This window comes from Lithobates pipiens, unplaced genomic scaffold (assembly GCF_037356315.1).
Source record: "Lithobates pipiens isolate NorthernLeopardFrog02 unplaced genomic scaffold, aLitPip1_a1.2 Scaffold_8, whole genome shotgun sequence".
Taxonomy (NCBI): domain Eukaryota; kingdom Metazoa; phylum Chordata; class Amphibia; order Anura; family Ranidae; genus Lithobates; species Lithobates pipiens.
The window spans coordinates 532,525,418-532,547,890 of NW_027507903.1; the positions used below are offsets into that span (position 1 = coordinate 532,525,418).

The 22,473-nt window shown below is 41.4% G+C and overlaps 26 non-coding genes across 26 annotated transcripts; all 26 read right to left on the reverse strand.

Moving 5' to 3' along the window:
* Positions 1-19: 19 nt before the first annotated feature.
* TRNAR-CCU (transfer RNA arginine (anticodon CCU)) lies at positions 20-92 on the reverse strand. Its single transcript has one exon. It is a non-coding gene; the product is annotated as a tRNA-Arg (tRNA).
* A 417-nt stretch (positions 93-509) lies between these two features.
* TRNAI-UAU (transfer RNA isoleucine (anticodon UAU)) lies at positions 510-602 on the reverse strand. The gene is given in 2 exon segments: positions 510-545; positions 565-602. It is a non-coding gene; the product is annotated as a tRNA-Ile (tRNA).
* A 1,082-nt stretch (positions 603-1,684) lies between these two features.
* TRNAR-CCU (transfer RNA arginine (anticodon CCU)) lies at positions 1,685-1,757 on the reverse strand. The gene has a single exon. It is a non-coding gene; the product is annotated as a tRNA-Arg (tRNA).
* Positions 1,758-2,174: 417 nt separating this feature from the next.
* TRNAI-UAU (transfer RNA isoleucine (anticodon UAU)) lies at positions 2,175-2,267 on the reverse strand. Its single transcript is given in 2 exon segments — positions 2,175-2,210; positions 2,230-2,267. It is a non-coding gene; the product is annotated as a tRNA-Ile (tRNA).
* A 1,082-nt stretch (positions 2,268-3,349) lies between these two features.
* On the reverse strand, positions 3,350-3,422 carry TRNAR-CCU (transfer RNA arginine (anticodon CCU)). Its single transcript has one exon. It is a non-coding gene; the product is annotated as a tRNA-Arg (tRNA).
* Positions 3,423-3,839: 417 nt separating this feature from the next.
* On the reverse strand, positions 3,840-3,932 carry TRNAI-UAU (transfer RNA isoleucine (anticodon UAU)). The gene is given in 2 exon segments: positions 3,840-3,875; positions 3,895-3,932. It is a non-coding gene; the product is annotated as a tRNA-Ile (tRNA).
* Positions 3,933-5,015: 1,083 nt separating this feature from the next.
* TRNAR-CCU (transfer RNA arginine (anticodon CCU)) lies at positions 5,016-5,088 on the reverse strand. Its single transcript has one exon. It is a non-coding gene; the product is annotated as a tRNA-Arg (tRNA).
* Positions 5,089-5,505: 417 nt separating this feature from the next.
* Positions 5,506-5,598, reverse strand: TRNAI-UAU (transfer RNA isoleucine (anticodon UAU)). The gene is given in 2 exon segments: positions 5,506-5,541; positions 5,561-5,598. It is a non-coding gene; the product is annotated as a tRNA-Ile (tRNA).
* A 1,082-nt stretch (positions 5,599-6,680) lies between these two features.
* On the reverse strand, positions 6,681-6,753 carry TRNAR-CCU (transfer RNA arginine (anticodon CCU)). Its single transcript has one exon. It is a non-coding gene; the product is annotated as a tRNA-Arg (tRNA).
* Positions 6,754-7,170: 417 nt separating this feature from the next.
* On the reverse strand, positions 7,171-7,263 carry TRNAI-UAU (transfer RNA isoleucine (anticodon UAU)). The gene is given in 2 exon segments: positions 7,171-7,206; positions 7,226-7,263. It is a non-coding gene; the product is annotated as a tRNA-Ile (tRNA).
* A 1,083-nt stretch (positions 7,264-8,346) lies between these two features.
* Positions 8,347-8,419, reverse strand: TRNAR-CCU (transfer RNA arginine (anticodon CCU)). Its single transcript has one exon. It is a non-coding gene; the product is annotated as a tRNA-Arg (tRNA).
* Positions 8,420-8,836: 417 nt separating this feature from the next.
* Positions 8,837-8,929, reverse strand: TRNAI-UAU (transfer RNA isoleucine (anticodon UAU)). Its single transcript is given in 2 exon segments — positions 8,837-8,872; positions 8,892-8,929. It is a non-coding gene; the product is annotated as a tRNA-Ile (tRNA).
* A 1,083-nt stretch (positions 8,930-10,012) lies between these two features.
* Positions 10,013-10,085, reverse strand: TRNAR-CCU (transfer RNA arginine (anticodon CCU)). Its single transcript has one exon. It is a non-coding gene; the product is annotated as a tRNA-Arg (tRNA).
* A 417-nt stretch (positions 10,086-10,502) lies between these two features.
* Positions 10,503-10,595, reverse strand: TRNAI-UAU (transfer RNA isoleucine (anticodon UAU)). Its single transcript is given in 2 exon segments — positions 10,503-10,538; positions 10,558-10,595. It is a non-coding gene; the product is annotated as a tRNA-Ile (tRNA).
* A 1,083-nt stretch (positions 10,596-11,678) lies between these two features.
* On the reverse strand, positions 11,679-11,751 carry TRNAR-CCU (transfer RNA arginine (anticodon CCU)). The gene has a single exon. It is a non-coding gene; the product is annotated as a tRNA-Arg (tRNA).
* Positions 11,752-12,168: 417 nt separating this feature from the next.
* TRNAI-UAU (transfer RNA isoleucine (anticodon UAU)) lies at positions 12,169-12,261 on the reverse strand. Its single transcript is given in 2 exon segments — positions 12,169-12,204; positions 12,224-12,261. It is a non-coding gene; the product is annotated as a tRNA-Ile (tRNA).
* A 1,082-nt stretch (positions 12,262-13,343) lies between these two features.
* On the reverse strand, positions 13,344-13,416 carry TRNAR-CCU (transfer RNA arginine (anticodon CCU)). Its single transcript has one exon. It is a non-coding gene; the product is annotated as a tRNA-Arg (tRNA).
* Positions 13,417-13,833: 417 nt separating this feature from the next.
* Positions 13,834-13,926, reverse strand: TRNAI-UAU (transfer RNA isoleucine (anticodon UAU)). Its single transcript is given in 2 exon segments — positions 13,834-13,869; positions 13,889-13,926. It is a non-coding gene; the product is annotated as a tRNA-Ile (tRNA).
* A 1,081-nt stretch (positions 13,927-15,007) lies between these two features.
* Positions 15,008-15,080, reverse strand: TRNAR-CCU (transfer RNA arginine (anticodon CCU)). Its single transcript has one exon. It is a non-coding gene; the product is annotated as a tRNA-Arg (tRNA).
* A 417-nt stretch (positions 15,081-15,497) lies between these two features.
* On the reverse strand, positions 15,498-15,590 carry TRNAI-UAU (transfer RNA isoleucine (anticodon UAU)). The gene is given in 2 exon segments: positions 15,498-15,533; positions 15,553-15,590. It is a non-coding gene; the product is annotated as a tRNA-Ile (tRNA).
* Positions 15,591-16,673: 1,083 nt separating this feature from the next.
* Positions 16,674-16,746, reverse strand: TRNAR-CCU (transfer RNA arginine (anticodon CCU)). Its single transcript has one exon. It is a non-coding gene; the product is annotated as a tRNA-Arg (tRNA).
* Positions 16,747-17,163: 417 nt separating this feature from the next.
* TRNAI-UAU (transfer RNA isoleucine (anticodon UAU)) lies at positions 17,164-17,256 on the reverse strand. Its single transcript is given in 2 exon segments — positions 17,164-17,199; positions 17,219-17,256. It is a non-coding gene; the product is annotated as a tRNA-Ile (tRNA).
* Positions 17,257-18,829: 1,573 nt separating this feature from the next.
* Positions 18,830-18,922, reverse strand: TRNAI-UAU (transfer RNA isoleucine (anticodon UAU)). The gene is given in 2 exon segments: positions 18,830-18,865; positions 18,885-18,922. It is a non-coding gene; the product is annotated as a tRNA-Ile (tRNA).
* A 1,083-nt stretch (positions 18,923-20,005) lies between these two features.
* Positions 20,006-20,078, reverse strand: TRNAR-CCU (transfer RNA arginine (anticodon CCU)). Its single transcript has one exon. It is a non-coding gene; the product is annotated as a tRNA-Arg (tRNA).
* Positions 20,079-21,671: 1,593 nt separating this feature from the next.
* On the reverse strand, positions 21,672-21,744 carry TRNAR-CCU (transfer RNA arginine (anticodon CCU)). Its single transcript has one exon. It is a non-coding gene; the product is annotated as a tRNA-Arg (tRNA).
* Positions 21,745-22,161: 417 nt separating this feature from the next.
* Positions 22,162-22,254, reverse strand: TRNAI-UAU (transfer RNA isoleucine (anticodon UAU)). The gene is given in 2 exon segments: positions 22,162-22,197; positions 22,217-22,254. It is a non-coding gene; the product is annotated as a tRNA-Ile (tRNA).
* Between the last annotated feature and the right edge of the window lie 219 nt (positions 22,255-22,473).

The window sequence follows — 22,473 nt, forward strand, 5'->3', positions numbered from 1 at the left end:
AGTCAAGCAAGATCTCAAACACCCCAGATGGGACTCGAACCCACAATCCCTGGCTTAGGAGGCCAGTGCCTTATCCATTAGGCCACTGGGGCTTTCGCTAGATGACAGCAAAGACTTTTTTTTTCTTTCAGAAGGCATCTGTTCTCTTACTTTACAAGGTAAGTGTGGCAAAATCTTTGTTTTTATTTTCCCTTGTAAACTTGCTACAGAATTGCAAGCGGTTTGAGCTACAAAGTCAGAAGAATGAGTTTTCTGAAAGAGAAAAGCCATGTCGCAGCTCTCCACACCTCTTTTCATCAAGTAGAAGGCGCACATTTTCTTTATCTGTTCTGGTCCACAATTTAAAGAATGTGGTCAGTGTAACAGAAAGACAGCTCATTCAAGCACCCTTGAGGAAAGAACCTTGAGTTTCTTTGGGCGCTTATTGCCCTGTTGTAAAGTTCTCAGGCCATAGGGTGCAAGTGCAGATTACATTTTCCATGAATAAAGGCAAAAAGCAAGAAACTGCATGCTCCAGGTGAGGCTCGAACTCACAACCTCGGCATTGCTCAACAGATACTGCCATATAAGTACCGCGCGCTGACCGATTGCGCCACTGGAGCACAGAAGCCATCACGGAAATCCATCACCCATGTCTCCTTGGTTTCAAATAGGCCTTCAAGTGATCCGAAAACCTAAAATCGTGCTTATCCCAGACAAAAGAGAATATTTTTTCTCTCATAGCAAGAAATGGTAGCATATAAGTACTCCTAGAAAAAAAAAACACCGCCAAATCCACTTGACTGGAGCTCAAGGACAGTATTTTAAAAATAAAAGTAGAACTTTTTTGAAAGAAAAAATGATATTGCAACTGCTATCGTGACGTGTTAGGGATATATTCATGCATGTTTGAAAAGTTACTAAATATCCACTGTAAAGCAAGAAGTGGCAGGTAATACCAAGTACCTTTGGATCAAGGTCCGTTTGTGGGTAAACCCAGATAAAACACAAGAGTTGTTAATACATTTGAAATGCCACTATCCAGCAACTGTGTTGAGCATTTTGATGCTCTATTTTTCAGAAAATCTGCCGATCCACGTCAGATTCTATTTCTGACTGCTTGCGGCAAGAAGACTTCTGAATGTGTCCCAAAGCAGTGGCTATCAGTGTGAATCTCAACAAATGCAACAACACCATGTCATATGAAGCAAAGGAAGCACACCTCTAAGGAGCGATTCTGATTGCTATTCGTATACATGTTGATACATCAGGAAAAACATTTCTGAAACTGGCACAAAAAGGACATAAAATGCCTTCCTGCAAATTAAGCTTACCAACGATACTTGTCAGGGTGGCTTTTTTGCTTGAAGATTTTAGGCCACCGGATTTGCATGCCACAATGGGATGTCTGGAGAATGTCGGAGAAAATGCAAAGCTCTTTCCTAATAAAAGCAGCGTTTCCTTTGTGGGGAGTTGAACATATTGTTTGGCAGAAACATTGCAGGAGATTTGGTTTTGGACAAGAGGACTTGTAGCCATCTTGCAGAAGTTTCCATTCAGTTGATAGCATGCTGCTGAACTAATCTGAGTTCTACTAGGAGAAGGCACACATATTAATTAAGGCAACAGGAAAGGGAAGTCCTAAAGGTTTTATTCTAAAGCCTTGCTTTAGATGTGACTTGAAAGAGTCAAGCAAGATCTCAAACACCCCAGATGGGACTCGAACCCACAATCCCTGGCTTAGGAGGCCAGTGCCTTATCCATTAGGCCACTGGGGCTTTCGCTAGATGACAGCAAAGACTTTTTTTTTCTTTCAGAAGGCATCCGTTCTCTTACTTTACAAGGTAAGGGTGGCAAAATCTTTGTTTTTATTTTCCCTTGTAAACTTGCTACAGAATTGCAAGCGGTTTGAGCTACAAAGTCAGAAGAATGAGTTTTCTGAAAGAGAAAAGCCATGTCGCAGCTCTCCACACCTCTTTTCATCAAGTAGAAGGCGCACATTTTCTTTATCTGTTCTGGTCCACAATTTAAAGAATGTGGTCAGTGTAACAGAAAGACAGCTCATTCAAGCACCCTTGAGGAAAGAAACTTGAGTTTCTTTGGGCGCTTATTGCCCTGTTGTAAAGTTCTCAGGCCATAGGGTGCAAGTGCAGATTACATTTTCCATGAATAAAGGCAAAAAGCAAGAAACTGCATGCTCCAGGTGAGGCTCGAACTCACAACCTCGGCATTGCTCAACAGATACTGCCATATAAGTACCGCGCGCTGACCGATTGCGCCACTGGAGCACAGAAGCCATCACGGAAATCCATCACCCATGTCTCCTTGGTTTCAAATAGGCCTTCAAGTGATCCGAAACCTAAAATCGTGCTTATCCCAGACAAAAGAGAATATTTTTTCTCTCATAGCAAGAAATGGTAGCATATAAGTACTCCTAGAAAAAAAAAAACACCGCCAAATCCACTTGACTGGAGCTCAAGGACAGTATTTAAAAAATAAAAGTAGAACTTTTTTGAAAGAAAAAATGATATTGCAACTGCTATCGTGACGTGTTAGGGATATATTCATGCATGTTTGAAAAGTTACTAAATATCCACTGTAAAGCAAGAAGTGGCAGGTAATACCAAGTACCTTTGGATCAAGGTCCGTTTGTGGGTAAACCCAGATAAAACACAAGAGTTGTTAATACATTTGAAATGCCACTATCCAGCAACTGTGTTGAGCATTTTGATGCTCTATTTTTCAGAAAATCTGCCGATCCACGTCAGATTCTATTTCTGACTGCTTGCGGCAAGAAGACTTCTGAATGTGTCCCAAAGCAGTGGCTATCAGTGTGAATCTCAACAAATGCAACAACACCATGTCATATGAAGCAAAGGAAGCACACCTCTAAGGAGCGATTCTGATTGCTATTCGTATACATGTTGATACATCAGGAAAAACAGTTCTGAAACTGGCACAACAAGGACATAAAATGCCTTCCTGCAAATTAAGCTTACCAACGATACTTGTCAGGGTGGCTTTTTTGCTTGAAGATTTTAGGCCACCGGATTTGCATGCCACAATGGGATGTCTGGAGAATGTCGGAGAAAATGCAAAGCTCTTTCCTAATAAAAGCAGCGTTTCCTTTGTGGGGAGTTGAACATATTGTTTGGCAGAAACATTGCAGGAGATTTGGTTTTGGACAAGAGGACTTGTAGCCATCTTGCAGAAGTTTCCATTCAGTTGATAGCATGCTGCTGAACTAATCTGAGTTCTACTAGGAGAAGGCACGCATATTAATTAAGGCAACAGGAAAGGGAAGTCCTAAAGGTTTTATTCTAAAGCCTTGCTTTAGATGTGACTTGAAAGAGTCAAGCAAGATCTCAAACACCCCAGATGGGACTCGAACCCACAATCCCTGGCTTAGGAGGCCAGTGCCTTATCCATTAGGCCACTGGGGCTTTCGCTAGATGACAGCAAAGACTTTTTTTTTCTTTCAGAAGGCATCCGTTCTCTTACTTTACAAGGTAAGGGTGGCAAAATCTTTGTTTTTATTTTCCCTTGTAAACTTGCTACAGAATTGCAAGCGGTTTGAGCTACAAAGTCAGAAGAATGAGTTTTCTGAAAGAGAAAAGCCATGTCGCAGCTCTCCACACCTCTTTTCATCAAGTAGAAGGCGCACATTTTCTTTATCTGTTCTGGTCCACAATTTAAAGAATGTGGTCAGTGTAACAGAAAGACAGCTCATTCAAGCACCCTTGAGGAAAGAACCTTGAGTTTCTTTGGGCGCTTATTGCCCTGTTGTAAAGTTCTCAGGCCATAGGGTGCAAGTGCAGATTACATTTTCCATGAATAAAGGCAAAAAGCAAGAAACTGCATGCTCCAGGTGAGGCTCGAACTCACAACCTCGGCATTGCTCAACAGATACTGCCATATAAGTACCGCGCGCTGACCGATTGCGCCACTGGAGCACAGAAGCCATCACGGAAATCCATCACCCATGTCTCCTTGGTTTCAAATAGGCCTTCAAGTGATCCGAAACCTAAAATCGTGCTTATCCCAGACAAAAGAGAATATTTTTTCTCTCATAGCAAGAAATGGTAGCATATAAGTACTCCTAGAAAAAAAAAAAACACTGCCAAATCCACTTGACTGGAGCTCAAGGACAGTATTTAAAAAATAAAAGTAGAACTTTTTTGAAAGAAAAAATGATATTGCAACTGCTATCGTGACGTGTTAGGGATATATTCATGCATGTTTGAAAAGTTACTAAATATCCACTGTAAAGCAAGAAGTGGCAGGTAATACCAAGTACCTTTGGATCAAGGTCCGTTTGTGGGTAAACCCAGATAAAACACAAGAGTTGTTAATACATTTGAAATGCCACTATCCAGCAACTGTGTTGAGCATTTTGATGCTCTATTTTTCAGAAAATCTGCCGATCCACGTCAGATTCTATTTCTGACTGCTTGCGGCAAGAAGACTTCTGAATGTGTCCCAAAGCAGTGGCTATCAGTGTGAATCTCAACAAATGCAACAACACCATGTCATATGAAGCAAAGGAAGCACACCTCTAAGGAGCGATTCTGATTGCTATTCGTATACATGTTGATACATCAGGAAAAACATTTCTGAAACTGGCACAACAAGGACATAAAATGCCTTCCTGCAAATTAAGCTTACCAACGATACTTGTCAGGGTGGCTTTTTTGCTTGAAGATTTTAGGCCACCGGATTTGCATGCCACAATGGGATGTCTGGAGAATGTCGGAGAAAATGCAAAGCTCTTTCCTAATAAAAGCAGCGTTGCCTTTGTGGGGAGTTGAACATATTGTTTGGCAGAAACATTGCAGGAGATTTGGTTTTGGACAAGAGGACTTGTAGCCATCTTGCAGAAGTTTCCATTCAGTTGATAGCATGCTGCTGAACTAATCTGAGTTCTACTAGGAGAAGGCACGCATATTAATTAAGGCAACAGGAAAGGGAACTCCTAAAGGTTTTATTCTAAAGCCTTGCTTTAGATGTGACTTGAAAGAGTCAAGCAAGATCTCAAACACCCCAGATGGGACTCGAACCCACAATCCCTGGCTTAGGAGGCCAGTGCCTTATCCATTAGGCCACTGGGGCTTTCGCTAGATGACAGCAAAGACTTTTTTTTTCTTTCAGAAGGCATCCGTTCTCTTACTTTACAAGGTAAGGGTGGCAAAATCTTTGTTTTTATTTTCCCTTGTAAACTTGCTACAGAATTGCAAGCGGTTTGAGCTACAAAGTCAGAAGAATGAGTTTTCTGAAAGAGAAAAGCCATGTCGCAGCTCTCCACACCTCTTTTCATCAAGTAGAAGGCGCACATTTTCTTTATCTGTTCTGGTCCACAATTTAAAGAATGTGGTCAGTGTAACAGAAAGACAGCTCATTCAAGCACCCTTGAGGAAAGAAACTTGAGTTTCTTTGGGCGCTTATTGCCCTGTTGTAAAGTTCTCAGGCCATAGGGTGCAAGTGCAGATTACATTTTCCATGAATAAAGGCAAAAAGCAAGAAACTGCATGCTCCAGGTGAGGCTCGAACTCACAACCTCGGCATTGCTCAACAGATACTGCCATATAAGTACCGCGCGCTGACCGATTGCGCCACTGGAGCACAGAAGCCATCACGGAAATCCATCACCCATGTCTCCTTGGTTTCAAATAGGCCTTCAAGTGATCCGAAACCTAAAATCGTGCTTATCCCAGACAAAAGAGAATATTTTTTCTCTCATAGCAAGAAATGGTAGCATATAAGTACTCCTAGAAAAAAAAAAACACTGCCAAATCCACTTGACTGGAGCTCAAGGACAGTATTTAAAAAATAAAAGTAGAACTTTTTTGAAAGAAAAAATGATATTGCAACTGCTATCGTGACGTGTTAGGGATATATTCATGCATGTTTGAAAAGTTACTAAATATCCACTGTAAAGCAAGAAGTGGCAGGTAATACCAAGTACCTTTGGATCAAGGTCCGTTTGTGGGTAAACCCAGATAAAACACAAGAGTTGTTAATACATTTGAAATGCCACTATCCAGCAACTGTGTTGAGCATTTTGATGCTCTATTTTTCAGAAAATCTGCCGATCCACGTCAGATTCTATTTCTGACTGCTTGCGGCAAGAAGACTTCTGAATGTGTCCCAAAGCAGTGGCTATCAGTGTGAATCTCAACAAATGCAACAACACCATGTCATATGAAGCAAAGGAAGCACACCTCTAAGGAGCGATTCTGATTGCTATTCGTATACATGTTGATACATCAGGAAAAACATTTCTGAAACTGGCACAACAAGGACATAAAATGCCTTCCTGCAAATTAAGCTTACCAACGATACTTGTCAGGGTGGCTTTTTTGCTTGAAGATTTTAGGCCACCGGATTTGCATGCCACAATGGGATGTCTGGAGAATGTCGGAGAAAATGCAAAGCTCTTTCCTAATAAAAGCAGCGTTGCCTTTGTGGGGAGTTGAACATATTGTTTGGCAGAAACATTGCAGGAGATTTGGTTTTGGACAAGAGGACTTGTAGCCATCTTGCAGAAGTTTCCATTCAGTTGATAGCATGCTGCTGAACTAATCTGAGTTCTACTAGGAGAAGGCACGCATATTAATTAAGGCAACAGGAAAGGGAAGTCCTAAAGGTTTTATTCTAAAGCCTTGCTTTAGATGTGACTTGAAAGAGTCAAGCAAGATCTCAAACACCCCAGATGGGACTCGAACCCACAATCCCTGGCTTAGGAGGCCAGTGCCTTATCCATTAGGCCACTGGGGCTTTCGCTAGATGACAGCAAAGACTTTTTTTTTCTTTCAGAAGGCATCCGTTCTCTTACTTTACAAGGTAAGGGTGGCAAAATCTTTGTTTTTATTTTCCCTTGTAAACTTGCTACAGAATTGCAAGCGGTTTGAGCTACAAAGTCAGAAGAATGAGTTTTCTGAAAGAGAAAAGCCATGTCGCAGCTCTCCACACCTCTTTTCATCAAGTAGAAGGCGCACATTTTCTTTATCTGTTCTGGTCCACAATTTAAAGAATGTGGTCAGTGTAACAGAAAGACAGCTCATTCAAGCACCCTTGAGGAAAGAAACTTGAGTTTCTTTGGGCGCTTATTGCCCTGTTGTAAAGTTCTCAGGCCATAGGGTGCAAGTGCAGATTACATTTTCCATGAATAAAGGCAAAAAGCAAGAAACTGCATGCTCCAGGTGAGGCTCGAACTCACAACCTCGGCATTGCTCAACAGATACTGCCATATAAGTACCGCGCGCTGACCGATTGCGCCACTGGAGCACAGAAGCCATCACGGAAATCCATCACCCATGTCTCCTTGGTTTCAAATAGGCCTTCAAGTAATCCGAAACCTAAAATCGTGCTTATCCCAGACAAAAGAGAATATTTTTTCTCTCATAGCAAGAAATGGTAGCATATAAGTACTCCTAGAAAAAAAAAAAACACTGCCAAATCCACTTGACTGGAGCTCAAGGACAGTATTTAAAAAATAAAAGTAGAACTTTTTTGAAAGAAAAAATGATATTGCAACTGCTATCGTGACGTGTTAGGGATATATTCATGCATGTTTGAAAAGTTACTAAATATCCACTGTAAAGCAAGAAGTGGCAGGTAATACCAAGTACCTTTGGATCAAGGTCCGTTTGTGGGTAAACCCAGATAAAACACAAGAGTTGTTAATACATTTGAAATGCCACTATCCAGCAACTGTGTTGAGCATTTTGATGCTCTATTTTTCAGAAAATCTGCCGATCCACGTCAGATTCTATTTCTGACTGCTTGCGGCAAGAAGACTTCTGAATGTGTCCCAAAGCAGTGGCTATCAGTGTGAATCTCAACAAATGCAACAACACCATGTCATATGAAGCAAAGGAAGCACACCTCTAAGGAGCGATTCTGATTGCTATTCGTATACATGTTGATACATCAGGAAAAACATTTCTGAAACTGGCACAACAAGGACATAAAATGCCTTCCTGCAAATTAAGCTTACCAACGATACTTGTCAGGGTGGCTTTTTTGCTTGAAGATTTTAGGCCACCGGATTTGCATGCCACAATGGGATGTCTGGAGAATGTCGGAGAAAATGCAAAGCTCTTTCCTAATAAAAGCAGCGTTGCCTTTGTGGGGAGTTGAACATATTGTTTGGCAGAAACATTGCAGGAGATTTGGTTTTGGACAAGAGGACTTGTAGCCATCTTGCAGAAGTTTCCATTCAGTTGATAGCATGCTGCTGAACTAATCTGAGTTCTACTAGGAGAAGGCACGCATATTAATTAAGGCAACAGGAAAGGGAAGTCCTAAAGGTTTTATTCTAAAGCCTTGCTTTAGATGTGACTTGAAAGAGTCAAGCAAGATCTCAAACACCCCAGATGGGACTCGAACCCACAATCCCTGGCTTAGGAGGCCAGTGCCTTATCCATTAGGCCACTGGGGCTTTCGCTAGATGACAGCAAAGACTTTTTTTTTCTTTCAGAAGGCATCCGTTCTCTTACTTTACAAGGTAAGGGTGGCAAAATCTTTGTTTTTATTTTCCCTTGTAAACTTGCTACAGAATTGCAAGCGGTTTGAGCTACAAAGTCAGAAGAATGAGTTTTCTGAAAGAGAAAAGCCATGTCGCAGCTCTCCACACCTCTTTTCATCAAGTAGAAGGCGCACATTTTCTTTATCTGTTCTGGTCCACAATTTAAAGAATGTGGTCAGTGTAACAGAAAGACAGCTCATTCAAGCACCCTTGAGGAAAGAAACTTGAGTTTCTTTGGGCGCTTATTGCCCTGTTGTAAAGTTCTCAGGCCATAGGGTGCAAGTGCAGATTACATTTTCCATGAATAAAGGCAAAAAGCAAGAAACTGCATGCTCCAGGTGAGGCTCGAACTCACAACCTCGGCATTGCTCAACAGATACTGCCATATAAGTACCGCGCGCTGACCGATTGCGCCACTGGAGCACAGAAGCCATCACGGAAATCCATCACCCATGTCTCCTTGGTTTCAAATAGGCCTTCAAGTAATCCGAAACCTAAAATCGTGCTTATCCCAGACAAAAGAGAATATTTTTTCTCTCATAGCAAGAAATGGTAGCATATAAGTACTCCTAGAAAAAAAAAAAACACTGCCAAATCCACTTGACTGGAGCTCAAGGACAGTATTTAAAAAATAAAAGTAGAACTTTTTTGAAAGAAAAAATGATATTGCAACTGCTATCGTGACGTGTTAGGGATATATTCATGCATGTTTGAAAAGTTACTAAATATCCACTGTAAAGCAAGAAGTGGCAGGTAATACCAAGTACCTTTGGATCAAGGTCCGTTTGTGGGTAAACCCAGATAAAACACAAGAGTTGTTAATACATTTGAAATGCCACTATCCAGCAACTGTGTTGAGCATTTTGATGCTCTATTTTTCAGAAAATCTGCCGATCCACGTCAGATTCTATTTCTGACTGCTTGCGGCAAGAAGACTTCTGAATGTGTCCCAAAGCAGTGGCTATCAGTGTGAATCTCAACAAATGCAACAACACCATGTCATATGAAGCAAAGGAAGCACACCTCTAAGGAGCGATTCTGATTGCTATTCGTATACATGTTGATACATCAGGAAAAACATTTCTGAAACTGGCACAACAAGGACATAAAATGCCTTCCTGCAAATTAAGCTTACCAACGATACTTGTCAGGGTGGCTTTTTTGCTTGAAGATTTTAGGCCACCGGATTTGCATGCCACAATGGGATGTCTGGAGAATGTCGGAGAAAATGCAAAGCTCTTTCCTAATAAAAGCAGCGTTGCCTTTGTGGGGAGTTGAACATATTGTTTGGCAGAAACATTGCAGGAGATTTGGTTTTGGACAAGAGGACTTGTAGCCATCTTGCAGAAGTTTCCATTCAGTTGATAGCATGCTGCTGAACTAATCTGAGTTCTACTAGGAGAAGGCACGCATATTAATTAAGGCAACAGGAAAGGGAACTCCTAAAGGTTTTATTCTAAAGCCTTGCTTTAGATGTGACTTGAAAGAGTCAAGCAAGATCTCAAACACCCCAGATGGGACTCGAACCCACAATCCCTGGCTTAGGAGGCCAGTGCCTTATCCATTAGGCCACTGGGGCTTTCGCTAGATGACAGCAAAGACTTTTTTTTTCTTTCAGAAGGCATCCGTTCTCTTACTTTACAAGGTAAGGGTGGCAAAATCTTTGTTTTTATTTTCCCTTGTAAACTTGCTACAGAATTGCAAGCGGTTTGAGCTACAAAGTCAGAAGAATGAGTTTTCTGAAAGAGAAAAGCCATGTCGCAGCTCTCCACACCTCTTTTCATCAAGTAGAAGGCGCACATTTTCTTTATCTGTTCTGGTCCACAATTTAAAGAATGTGGTCAGTGTAACAGAAAGACAGCTCATTCAAGCACCCTTGAGGAAAGAAACTTGAGTTTCTTTGGGCGCTTATTGCCCTGTTGTAAAGTTCTCAGGCCATAGGGTGCAAGTGCAGATTACATTTTCCATGAATAAAGGCAAAAAGCAAGAAACTGCATGCTCCAGGTGAGGCTCGAACTCACAACCTCGGCATTGCTCAACAGATACTGCCATATAAGTACCGCGCGCTGACCGATTGCGCCACTGGAGCACAGAAGCCATCACGGAAATCCATCACCCATGTCTCCTTGGTTTCAAATAGGCCTTCAAGTAATCCGAAACCTAAAATCGTGCTTATCCCAGACAAAAGAGAATATTTTTTCTCTCATAGCAAGAAATGGTAGCATATAAGTACTCCTAGAAAAAAAAAAAACACTGCCAAATCCACTTGACTGGAGCTCAAGGACAGTATTTAAAAAATAAAAGTAGAACTTTTTTGAAAGAAAAAATGATATTGCAACTGCTATCGTGACGTGTTAGGGATATATTCATGCATGTTTGAAAAGTTACTAAATATCCACTGTAAAGCAAGAAGTGGCAGGTAATACCAAGTACCTTTGGATCAAGGTCCGTTTGTGGGTAAACCCAGATAAAACACAAGAGTTGTTAATACATTTGAAATGCCACTATCCAGCAACTGTGTTGAGCATTTTGATGCTCTATTTTTCAGAAAATCTGCCGATCCACGTCAGATTCTATTTCTGACTGCTTGCGGCAAGAAGACTTCTGAATGTGTCCCAAAGCAGTGGCTATCAGTGTGAATCTCAACAAATGCAACAACACCATGTCATATGAAGCAAAGGAAGCACACCTCTAAGGAGCGATTCTGATTGCTATTCGTATACATGTTGATACATCAGGAAAAACATTTCTGAAACTGGCACAACAAGGACATAAAATGCCTTCCTGCAAATTAAGCTTACCAACGATACTTGTCAGGGTGGCTTTTTTGCTTGAAGATTTTAGGCCACCGGATTTGCATGCCACAATGGGATGTCTGGAGAATGTCGGAGAAAATGCAAAGCTCTTTCCTAATAAAAGCAGCGTTGCCTTTGTGGGGAGTTGAACATATTGTTTGGCAGAAACATTGCAGGAGATTTGGTTTTGGACAAGAGGACTTGTAGCCATCTTGCAGAAGTTTCCATTCAGTTGATAGCATGCTGCTGAACTAATCTGAGTTCTACTAGGAGAAGGCACGCATATTAATTAAGGCAACAGGAAAGGGAACTCCTAAAGGTTTTATTCTAAAGCCTTGCTTTAGATGTGACTTGAAAGAGTCAAGCAAGATCTCAAACACCCCAGATGGGACTCGAACCCACAATCCCTGGCTTAGGAGGCCAGTGCCTTATCCATTAGGCCACTGGGGCTTTCGCTAGATGACAGCAAAGACTTTTTTTTTCATTTAGAAGGCATCCGTTCTCTTACTTTACAAGGTAAGGGTGGCAAAATCTTTGTTTTTATTTTCCCTTGTAAACTTGCTACAGAATTGCAAGCGGTTTGAGCTACAAAGTCAGAAGAATGAGTTTTCTGAAAGAGAAAAGCCATGTCGCAGCTCTCCACACCTCTTTTCATCAAGTAGAAGGCGCACATTTTCTTTATCTGTTCTGGTCCACAATTTAAAGAATGTGGTCAGTGTAACAGAAAGACAGCTCATTCAAGCACCCTTGAGGAAAGAACCTTGAGTTTCTTTGGGCGCTTATTGCCCTGTTGTAAAGTTCTCAGGCCATAGGGTGCAAGTGCAGATTACATTTTCCATGAATAAAGGCAAAAAGCAAGAAACTGCATGCTCCAGGTGAGGCTTGAACTCACAACCTCGGCATTGCTCAACAGATACTGCCATATAAGTACCGCGCGCTGACCGATTGCGCCACTGGAGCACAGAAGCCATCACGGAAATCCATCACCCATGTCTCCTTGGTTTCAAATAGGCCTTCAAGTGATCCGAAACCTAAAATCGTGCTTATCCCAGACAAAAGAGAATATTTTTTCTCTCATAGCAAGAAATGGTAGCATATAAGTACTCCTAGAAAAAAAAAAACACCGCCAAATCCACTTGACTGGAGCTCAAGGACAGTATTCTAAAAATAAAAGTAGAACTTTTTTGAAAGAAAAAATGATATTGCAACTGCTATCGTGACGTGTTAGGGATATATTCATGCATGTTTGAAAAGTTACTAAATATCCACTGTAAAGCAAGAAGTGGCAGGTAATACCAAGTACCTTTGGATCAAGGTCCGTTTGTGGGTAAACCCAGATAAAATACAAGAGTTGTTAATACATTTGAAATGCCACTATCCAGCAACTGTGTTGAGCATTTTGATGCTCTATTTTTCAGAAAATCTGCCGATCCACGTCAGATTCTATTTCTGACTGCTTGCGGCAAGAAGACTTCTGAATGTGTCCCAAAGCAGTGGCTATCAGTGTGAATCTCAACAAATGCAACAACACCATGTCATATGAAGCAAAGGAAGCACACCTCTAAGGAGCGATTCTGATTGCTATTCGTATACATGTTGATACATCAGGAAAAACATTTCTGAAACTGGCACAAAAAGGACATAAAATGCCTTCCTGCAAATTAAGCTTACCAACGATACTTGTCAGGGTGGGTTTTTTGCTTGAAGATTTTAGGCCACCGGATTTGCATGCCACAATGGGATGTCTGGAGAATGTCGGAGAAAATGCAAAGCTCTTTCCTAATAAAAGCAGCGTTTCCTTTGTGGGGAGTTGAACATATTGTTTGGCAGAAACATTGCAGGAGATTTGGTTTTGGACAAGAGGACTTGTAGCCATCTTGCAGAAGTTTCCATTCAGTTGATAGCATGCTGCTGAACTAATCTGAGTTCTACTAGGAGAAGGCACACATATTAATTAAGGCAACAGGAAAGGGAAGTCCTAAAGGTTTTATTCTAAAGCCTTGCTTTAGATGTGACTTGAAAGAGTCAAGCAAGATCTCAAACACCCCAGATGGGACTCGAACCCACAATCCCTGGCTTAGGAGGCCAGTGCCTTATCCATTAGGCCACTGGGGCTTTCGCTAGATGACAGCAAAGACTTTTTTTTTCATTTAGAAGGCATCCGTTCTCTTACTTTACAAGGTAAGGGTGGCAAAATCTTTGTTTTTATTTTCCCTTGTAAACTTGCTACAGAATTGCAAGCGGTTTGAGCTACAAAGTCAGAAGAATGAGTTTTCTGAAAGAGAAAAGCCATGTCGCAGCTCTCCACACCTCTTTTCATCAAGTAGAAGGCGCACATTTTCTTTATCTGTTCTGGTCCACAATTTAAAGAATGTGGTCAGTGTAACAGAAAGACAGCTCATTCAAGCACCCTTGAGGAAAGAACCTTGAGTTTCTTTGGGCGCTTATTGCCCTGTTGTAAAGTTCTCAGGCCATAGGGTGCAAGTGCAGATTACATTTTCCATGAATAAAGGCAAAAAGCAAGAAACTGCATGCTCCAGGTGAGGCTTGAACTCACAACCTCGGCATTGCTCAACAGATACTGCCATATAAGTACCGCGCGCTGACCGATTGCGCCACTGGAGCACAGAAGCCATCACGGAAATCCATCACCCATGTCTCCTTGGTTTCAAATAGGCCTTCAAGTGATCCGAAACCTAAAATCGTGCTTATCCCAGACAAAAGAGAATATTTTTTCTCTCATAGCAAGAAATGGTAGCATATAAGTACTCCTAGAAAAAAAAAACACCGCCAAATCCACTTGACTGGAGCTCAAGGACAGTATTTAAAAAATAAAAGTAGAACTTTTTTGAAAGAAAAAATGATATTGCAACTGCTATCGTGACGTGTTAGGGATATATTCATGCATGTTTGAAAAGTTACTAAATATCCACTGTAAAGCAAGAAGTGGCAGGTAATACCAAGTACCTTTGGATCAAGGTCCGTTTGTGGGTAAACCCAGATAAAACACAAGAGTTGTTAATACATTTGAAATGCCACTATCCAGCAACTGTGTTGAGCATTTTGATGCTCTATTTTTCAGAAAATCTGCCGATCCACGTCAGATTCTATTTCTGACTGCTTGCGGCAAGAAGACTTCTGAATGTGTCCCAAAGCAGTGGCTATCAGTGTGAATCTCAACAAATGCAACAACACCATGTCATATGAAGCAAAGGAAGCACACCTCTAAGGAGCGATTCTGATTGCTATTCGTATACATGTTGATACATCAGGAAAAACATTTCTGAAACTGGCACAAAAAGGACATAAAATGCCTTCCTGCAAATTAAGCTTACCAACGATACTTGTCAGGGTGGCTTTTTTGCTTGAAGATTTTAGGCCACCGGATTTGCATGCCACAATGGGATGTCTGGAGAATGTCGGAGAAAATGCAAAGCTCTTTCCTAATAAAAGCAGCGTTTCCTTTGTTTGGAGTTGAACATATTGTTTGGCAGAAACATTGCAGGAGATTTGGTTTTGGACAAGAGGACTTGTAGCCATCTTGCAGAAGTTTCCATTCAGTTGATAGCATGCTGCTGAACTAATCTGAGTTCTACTAGGAGAAGGCACGCATATTAATTAAGGCAACAGGAAAGGGAAGTCCTAAAGGTTTTATTCTAAAGCCTTGCTTTAGATGTGACTTGAAAGAGTCAAGCAAGATCTCAAACACCCCAGATGGGACTCGAACCCACAATCCCTGGCTTAGGAGGCCAGTGCCTTATCCATTAGGCCACTGGGGCTTTCGCTAGATGACAGCAAAGACTTTTTTTTTCTTTCAGAAGGCATCCGTTCTCTTACTTTACAAGGTAAGGGTGGCAAAATCTTTGTTTTTATTTTCCCTTGTAAACTTGCTACAGAATTGCAAGCGGTTTGAGCTACAAAGTCAGAAGAATGAGTTTTCTGAAAGAGAAAAGCCATGTCGCAGCTCTCCACACCTCTTTTCATCAAGTAGAAGGCGCACATTTTCTTTATCTGTTCTGGTCCACAATTTAAAGAATGTGGTCAGTGTAACAGAAAGACAGCTCATTCAAGCACCCTTGAGGAAAGAACCTTGAGTTTCTTTGGGCGCTTATTGCCCTGTTGTAAAGTTCTCAGGCCATAGGGTGCAAGTGCAGATTACATTTTCCATGAATAAAGGCAAAAAGCAAGAAACTGCATGCTCCAGGTGAGGCTCGAACTCACAACCTCGGCATTGCTCAACAGATACTGCCATATAAGTACCGCGCGCTGACCGATTGCACCACTGGAGCACAGAAGCCATCACGGAAATCCATCACCCATGTCTCCTTGGTTTCAAATAGGCCTTCAAGTGATCCGAAACCTAAAATCGTGCTTATCCCAGACAAAAGAGAATATTTTTTCTCTCATAGCAAGAAATGGTAGCATATAAGTACTCCTAGAAAAAAAAAAAACACTGCCAAATCCACTTGACTGGAGCTCAAGGACAGTATTTAAAAAATAAAAGTAGAACTTTTTTGAAAGAAAAAATGATATTGCAACTGCTATCGTGACGTGTTAGGGATATATTCATGCATGTTTGAAAAGTTACTAAATATCCACTGTAAAGCAAGAAGTGGCAGGTAATACCAAGTACCTTTGGATCAAGGTCCGTTTGTGGGTAAACCCAGATAAAACACAAGAGTTGTTAATACATTTGAAATGCCACTATCCAGCAACTGTGTTGAGCATTTTGATGCTCTATTTTTCAGAAAATCTGCCGATCCACGTCAGATTCTATTTCTGACTGCTTGCGGCAAGAAGACTTCTGAATGTGTCCCAAAGCAGTGGCTATCAGTGTGAATCTCAACAAATGCAACAACACCATGTCATATGAAGCAAAGGAAGCACACCTCTAAGGAGCGATTCTGATTGCTATTCGTATACATGTTGATACATCAGGAAAAACATTTCTGAAACTGGCACAACAAGGACATAAAATGCCTTCCTGCAAATTAAGCTTACCAACGATACTTGTCAGGGTGGCTTTTTTGCTTGAAGATTTTAGGCCACCGGATTTGCATGCCACAATGGGATGTCTGGAGAATGTCGGAGAAAATGCAAAGCTCTTTCCTAATAAAAGCAGCGTTGCCTTTGTGGGGAGTTGAACATATTGTTTGGCAGAAACATTGCAGGAGATTTGGTTTTGGACAAGAGGACTTGTAGCCATCTTGCAGAAGTTTCCATTCAGTTGATAGCATGCTGCTGAACTAATCTGAGTTCTACTAGGAGAAGGCACGTATATTAATTAAGGCAACAGGAAAGGGAACTCCTAAAGGTTTTATTCTAAAGCCTTGCTTTAGATGTGACTTGAAAGAGTCAAGCAAGATCTCAAACACCCCAGATGGGACTCGAACCCACAATCCCTGGCTTAGGAGGCCAGTGCCTTATCCATTAGGCCACTGGGGCTTTCGCTAGATGACAGCAAAGACTTTTTTTTTCTTTCAGAAGGCATCCGTTCTCTTACTTTACAAGGTAAGGGTGGCAAAATCTTTGTTTTTATTTTCCCTTGTAAACTTGCTACAGAATTGCAAGCGGTTTGAGCTACAAAGTCAGAAGAATGAGTTTTCTGAAAGAGAAAAGCCATGTCGCAGCTCTCCACACCTCTTTTCATCAAGTAGAAGGCGCACATTTTCTTTATCTGTTCTGGTCCACAATTTAAAGAATGTGGTCAGTGTAACAGAAAGACAGCTCATTCAAGCACCCTTGAGGAAAGAAACTTGAGTTTCTTTGGGCGCTTATTGCCCTGTTGTAAAGTTCTCAGGCCATAGGGTGCAAGTGCAGATTACATTTTCCATGAATAAAGGCAAAAAGCAAGAAACTGCATGCTCCAGGTGAGGCTCGAACTCACAACCTCGGCATTGCTCAACAGATACTGCCATATAAGTACCGCGCGCTGACCGATTGCGCCACTGGAGCACAGAAGCCGTCAAGGAAATCCATCACCCATGTCTCCTTGGTTTCAAATAGGCCTTCAAGTGATCCGAAACCTAAAATCGTGCTTATCCCAGACAAAAGAGAATATTTTTTCTCTCATAGCAAGAAATGGTAGCATATAAGTACTCCTAGAAAAAAAAAAAACACCGCCAAATCCACTTGACTGGAGCTCAAGGACAGTATTTAAAAAATAAAAGTAGAACTTTTTTGAAAGAAAAAATGATATTGCAACTGCTATCGTGACGTGTTAGGGATATATTCATGCATGTTTGAAAAGTTACTAAATATCCACTGTAAAGCAAGAAGTGGCAGGTAATACCAAGTACCTTTGGATCAAGGTCCGTTTGTGGGTAAACCCAGATAAAACACAAGAGTTGTTAATACATTTGAAATGCCACTATCCAGCAACTGTGTTGAGCATTTTGATGCTCTATTTTTCAGAAAATCTGCCGATCCACGTCAGATTCTATTTCTGACTGCTTGCGGCAAGAAGACTTCTGAATGTGTCCCAAAGCAGTGGCTATCAGTGTGAATCTCAACAAATGCAACAACACCATGTCATATGAAGCAAAGGAAGCACACCTCTAAGGAGCGATTCTGATTGCTATTCGTATACATGTTGATACATCAGGAAAAACATTTCTGAAACTGGCACAAAAAGGACATAAAATGCCTTCCTGCAAATTAAGCTTACCAACGATACTTGTCAGGGTGGCTTTTTTGCTTGAAGATTTTAGGCCACCGGATTTGCATGCCACAATGGGATGTCTGGAGAATGTCGGAGAAAATGCAAAGCTCTTTCCTAATAAAAGCAGCGTTTCCTTTGTGGGGAGTTGAACATATTGTTTGGCAGAAACATTGCAGGAGATTTGGTTTTGGACAAGAGGACTTGTAGCCATCTTGCAGAAGTTTCCATTCAGTTGATAGCATGCTGCTGAACTAATCTGAGTTCTACTAGGAGAAGGCACGCATATTAATTAAGGCAACAGGAAAGGGAAGTCCTAAAGGTTTTATTCTAAAGCCTTGCTTTAGATGTGACTTGAAAGAGTCAAGCAAGATCTCAAACACCCGAGATGGGACTCGAACCCACAATCCCTGGCTTAGGAGGCCAGTGCCTTATCTATTAGGCCACTGGGGCTTTCGCTAGATGACAGCAAAGACTTTTTTTTTCTTTCAGAAGGCATCCGTTCTCTTACTTTACAAGGTAAGGGTGGCAAAATCTTTGTTTTTATTTTCCCTTGTAAACTTGCTACAGAATTGCAAGCGGTTTGAGCTACAAAGTCAGAAGAATGAGTTTTCTGAAAGAGAAAAGCCATGTCGCAGCTCTCCACACCTCTTTTCATCAAGTAGAAGGCGCACATTTTCTTTATCTGTTCTGGTCCACAATTTAAAGAATGTGGTCAGTGTAACAGAAAGACAGCTCATTCAAGCACCCTTGAGGAAAGAACCTTGAGTTTCTTTGGGCGCTTATTGCCCTGTTGTAAAGTTCTCAGGCCATAGGGTGCAAGTGCAGATTACATTTTCCATGAATAAAGGCAAAAAGCAAGAAACTGCATGCTCCAGGTGAGGCTCGAACTCACAACCTCGGCATTGCTCAACAGATACTGCCATATAAGTACCGCGCGCTGACCGATTGCGCCACTGGAGCACAGAAGCCATCACGGAAATCCATCACCCATGTCTCCTTGGTTTCAAATAGGCCTTCAAGTGATCCGAAACCTAAAATCGTGCTTATCCCAGACAAAAGAGAATATTTTTTCTCTCATAGCAAGAAATGGTAGCATATAAGTACTCCTAGAAAAAAAAAAAACACTGCCAAATCCACTTGACTGGAGCTCAAGGACAGTATTTAAAAAATAAAAGTAGAACTTTTTTGAAAGAAAAAATGATATTGCAACTGCTATCGTGACGTGTTAGGGATATATTCATGCATGTTTGAAAAGTTACTAAATATCCACTGTAAAGCAAGAAGTGGCAGGTAATACCAAGTACCTTTGGATCAAGGTCCGTTTGTGGGTAAACCCAGATAAAACACAAGAGTTGTTAATACATTTGAAATGCCACTATCCAGCAACTGTGTTGAGCATTTTGATGCTCTATTTTTCAGAAAATCTGCCGATCCACGTCAGATTCTATTTCTGACTGCTTGCGGCAAGAAGACTTCTGAATGTGTCCCAAAGCAGTGGCTATCAGTGTGAATCTCAACAAATGCAACAACACCATGTCATATGAAGCAAAGGAAGCACACCTCTAAGGAGCGATTCTGATTGCTATTCGTATACATGTTGATACATCAGGAAAAACATTTCTGAAACTGGCACAACAAGGACATAAAATGCCTTCCTGCAAATTAAGCTTACCAACGATACTTGTCAGGGTGGCTTTTTTGCTTGAAGATTTTAGGCCACCGGATTTGCATGCCACAATGGGATGTCTGGAGAATGTCGGAGAAAATGCAAAGCTCTTTCCTAATAAAAGCAGCGTTGCCTTTGTGGGGAGTTGAACATATTGTTTGGCAGAAACATTGCAGGAGATTTGGTTTTGGACAAGAGGACTTGTAGCCATCTTGCAGAAGTTTCCATTCAGTTGATAGCATGCTGCTGAACTAATCTGAGTTCTACTAGGAGAAGGCACGCATATTAATTAAGGCAACAGGAAAGGGAACTCCTAAAGGTTTTATTCTAAAGCCTTGCTTTAGATGTGACTTGAAAGAGTCAAGCAAGATCTCAAACACCCCAGATGGGACTCGAACCCACAATCCCTGGCTTAGGAGGCCAGTGCCTTATCCATTAGGCCACTGGGGCTTTCGCTAGATGACAGCAAAGACTTTTTTTTTCTTTCAGAAGGCATCCGTTCTCTTACTTTACAAGGTAAGGGTGGCAAAATCTTTGTTTTTATTTTCCCTTGTAAACTTGCTACAGAATTGCAAGCGGTTTGAGCTACAAAGTCAGAAGAATGAGTTTTCTGAAAGAGAAAAGCCATGTCGCAGCTCTCCACACCTCTTTTCATCAAGTAGAAGGCGCACATTTTCTTTATCTGTTCTGGTCCACAATTTAAAGAATGTGGTCAGTGTAACAGAAAGACAGCTCATTCAAGCACCCTTGAGGAAAGAAACTTGAGTTTCTTTGGGCGCTTATTGCCCTGTTGTAAAGTTCTCAGGCCATAGGGTGCAAGTGCAGATTACATTTTCCATGAATAAAGGCAAAAAGCAAGAAACTGCATGCTCCAGGTGAGGCTCAAACTCACAACCTCGGCATTGCTCAACAGATACTGCCATATAAGTACCGCGCGCTGACCGATTGCGCCACTGGAGCACAGAAGCCATCACGGAAATCCATCACCCATGTCTCCTTGGTTTCAAATAGGCCTTCAAGTAATCCGAAACCTAAAATCGTGCTTATCCCAGACAAAAGAGAATATTTTTTCTCTCATAGCAAGAAATGGTAGCATATAAGTACTCCTAGAAAAAAAAAAAACACTGCCAAATCCACTTGACTGGAGCTCAAGGACAGTATTTAAAAAATAAAAGTAGAACTTTTTTGAAAGAAAAAATGATATTGCAACTGCTATCGTGACGTGTTAGGGATATATTCATGCATGTTTGAAAAGTTACTAAATATCCACTGTAAAGCAAGAAGTGGCAGGTAATACCAAGTACCTTTGGATCAAGGTCCGTTTGTGGGTAAACCCAGATAAAACACAAGAGTTGTTAATACATTTGAAATGCCACTATCCAGCAACTGTGTTGAGCATTTTGATGCTCTATTTTTCAGAAAATCTGCCGATCCACGTCAGATTCTATTTCTGACTGCTTGCGGCAAGAAGACTTCTGAATGTGTCCCAAAGCAGTGGCTATCAGTGTGAATCTCAACAAATGCAACAACACCATGTCATATGAAGCAAAGGAAGCACACCTCTAAGGAGCGATTCTGATTGCTATTCGTATACATGTTGATACATCAGGAAAAACATTTCTGAAACTGGCACAACAAGGACATAAAATGCCTTCCTGCAAATTAAGCTTACCAACGATACTTGTCAGGGTGGCTTTTTTGCTTGAAGATTTTAGGCCACCGGATTTGCATGCCACAATGGGATGTCTGGAGAATGTCGGAGAAAATGCAAAGCTCTTTCCTAATAAAAGCAGCGTTGCCTTTGTGGGGAGTTGAACATATTGTTTGGCAGAAACATTGCAGGAGATTTGGTTTTGGACAAGAGGACTTGTAGCCATCTTGCAGAAGTTTCCATTCAGTTGATAGCATGCTGCTGAACTAATCTGAGTTCTACTAGGAGAAGGCACGCATATTAATTAAGGCAACAGGAAAGGGAAGTCCTAAAGGTTTTATTCTAAAGCCTTGCTTTAGATGTGACTTGAAAGAGTCAAGCAAGATCTCAAACACCCCAGATGGGACTCGAACCCACAATCCCTGGCTTAGGAGGCCAGTGCCTTATCCATTAGGCCACTGGGGCTTTCGCTAGATGACAGCAAAGACTTTTTTTTTCTTTCAGAAGGCATCCGTTCTCTTACTTTACAAGGTAAGGGTGGCAAAATCTTTGTTTTTATTTTCCCTTGTAAACTTGCTACAGAATTGCAAGCGGTTTGAGCTACAAAGTCAGAAGAATGAGTTTTCTGAAAGAGAAAAGCCATGTCGCAGCTCTCCACACCTCTTTTCATCAAGTAGAAGGCGCACATTTTCTTTATCTGTTCTGGTCCACAATTTAAAGAATGTGGTCAGTGTAACAGAAAGACAGCTCATTCAAGCACCCTTGAGGAAAGAACCTTGAGTTTCTTTGGGCGCTTATTGCCCTGTTGTAAAGTTCTCAGGCCATAGGGTGCAAGTGCAGATTCCATTTTCCATGAATAAAGGCAAAAAGCAAGAAACTGCATGCTCCAGGTGAGGCTCGAACTCACAACCTCGGCATTGCTCAACAGATACTGCCATATAAGTACCGCGCGCTGACCGATTGCGCCACTGGAGCACAGAAGCCATCACGGAAATCCATCACCCATGTCTCCTTGGTTTCAAATAGGCCTTCAAGTGATCCGAAACCTAAAATCGTGCTTATCCCAGACAAAAGAGAATATTTTTTCTCTCATAGCAAGAAATGGTAGCATATAAGTACTCCTAGAAAAAAAAAAACACTGCCAAATCCACTTGACTGGAGCTCAAGGACAGTATTTAAAAAATAAAAGTAGAA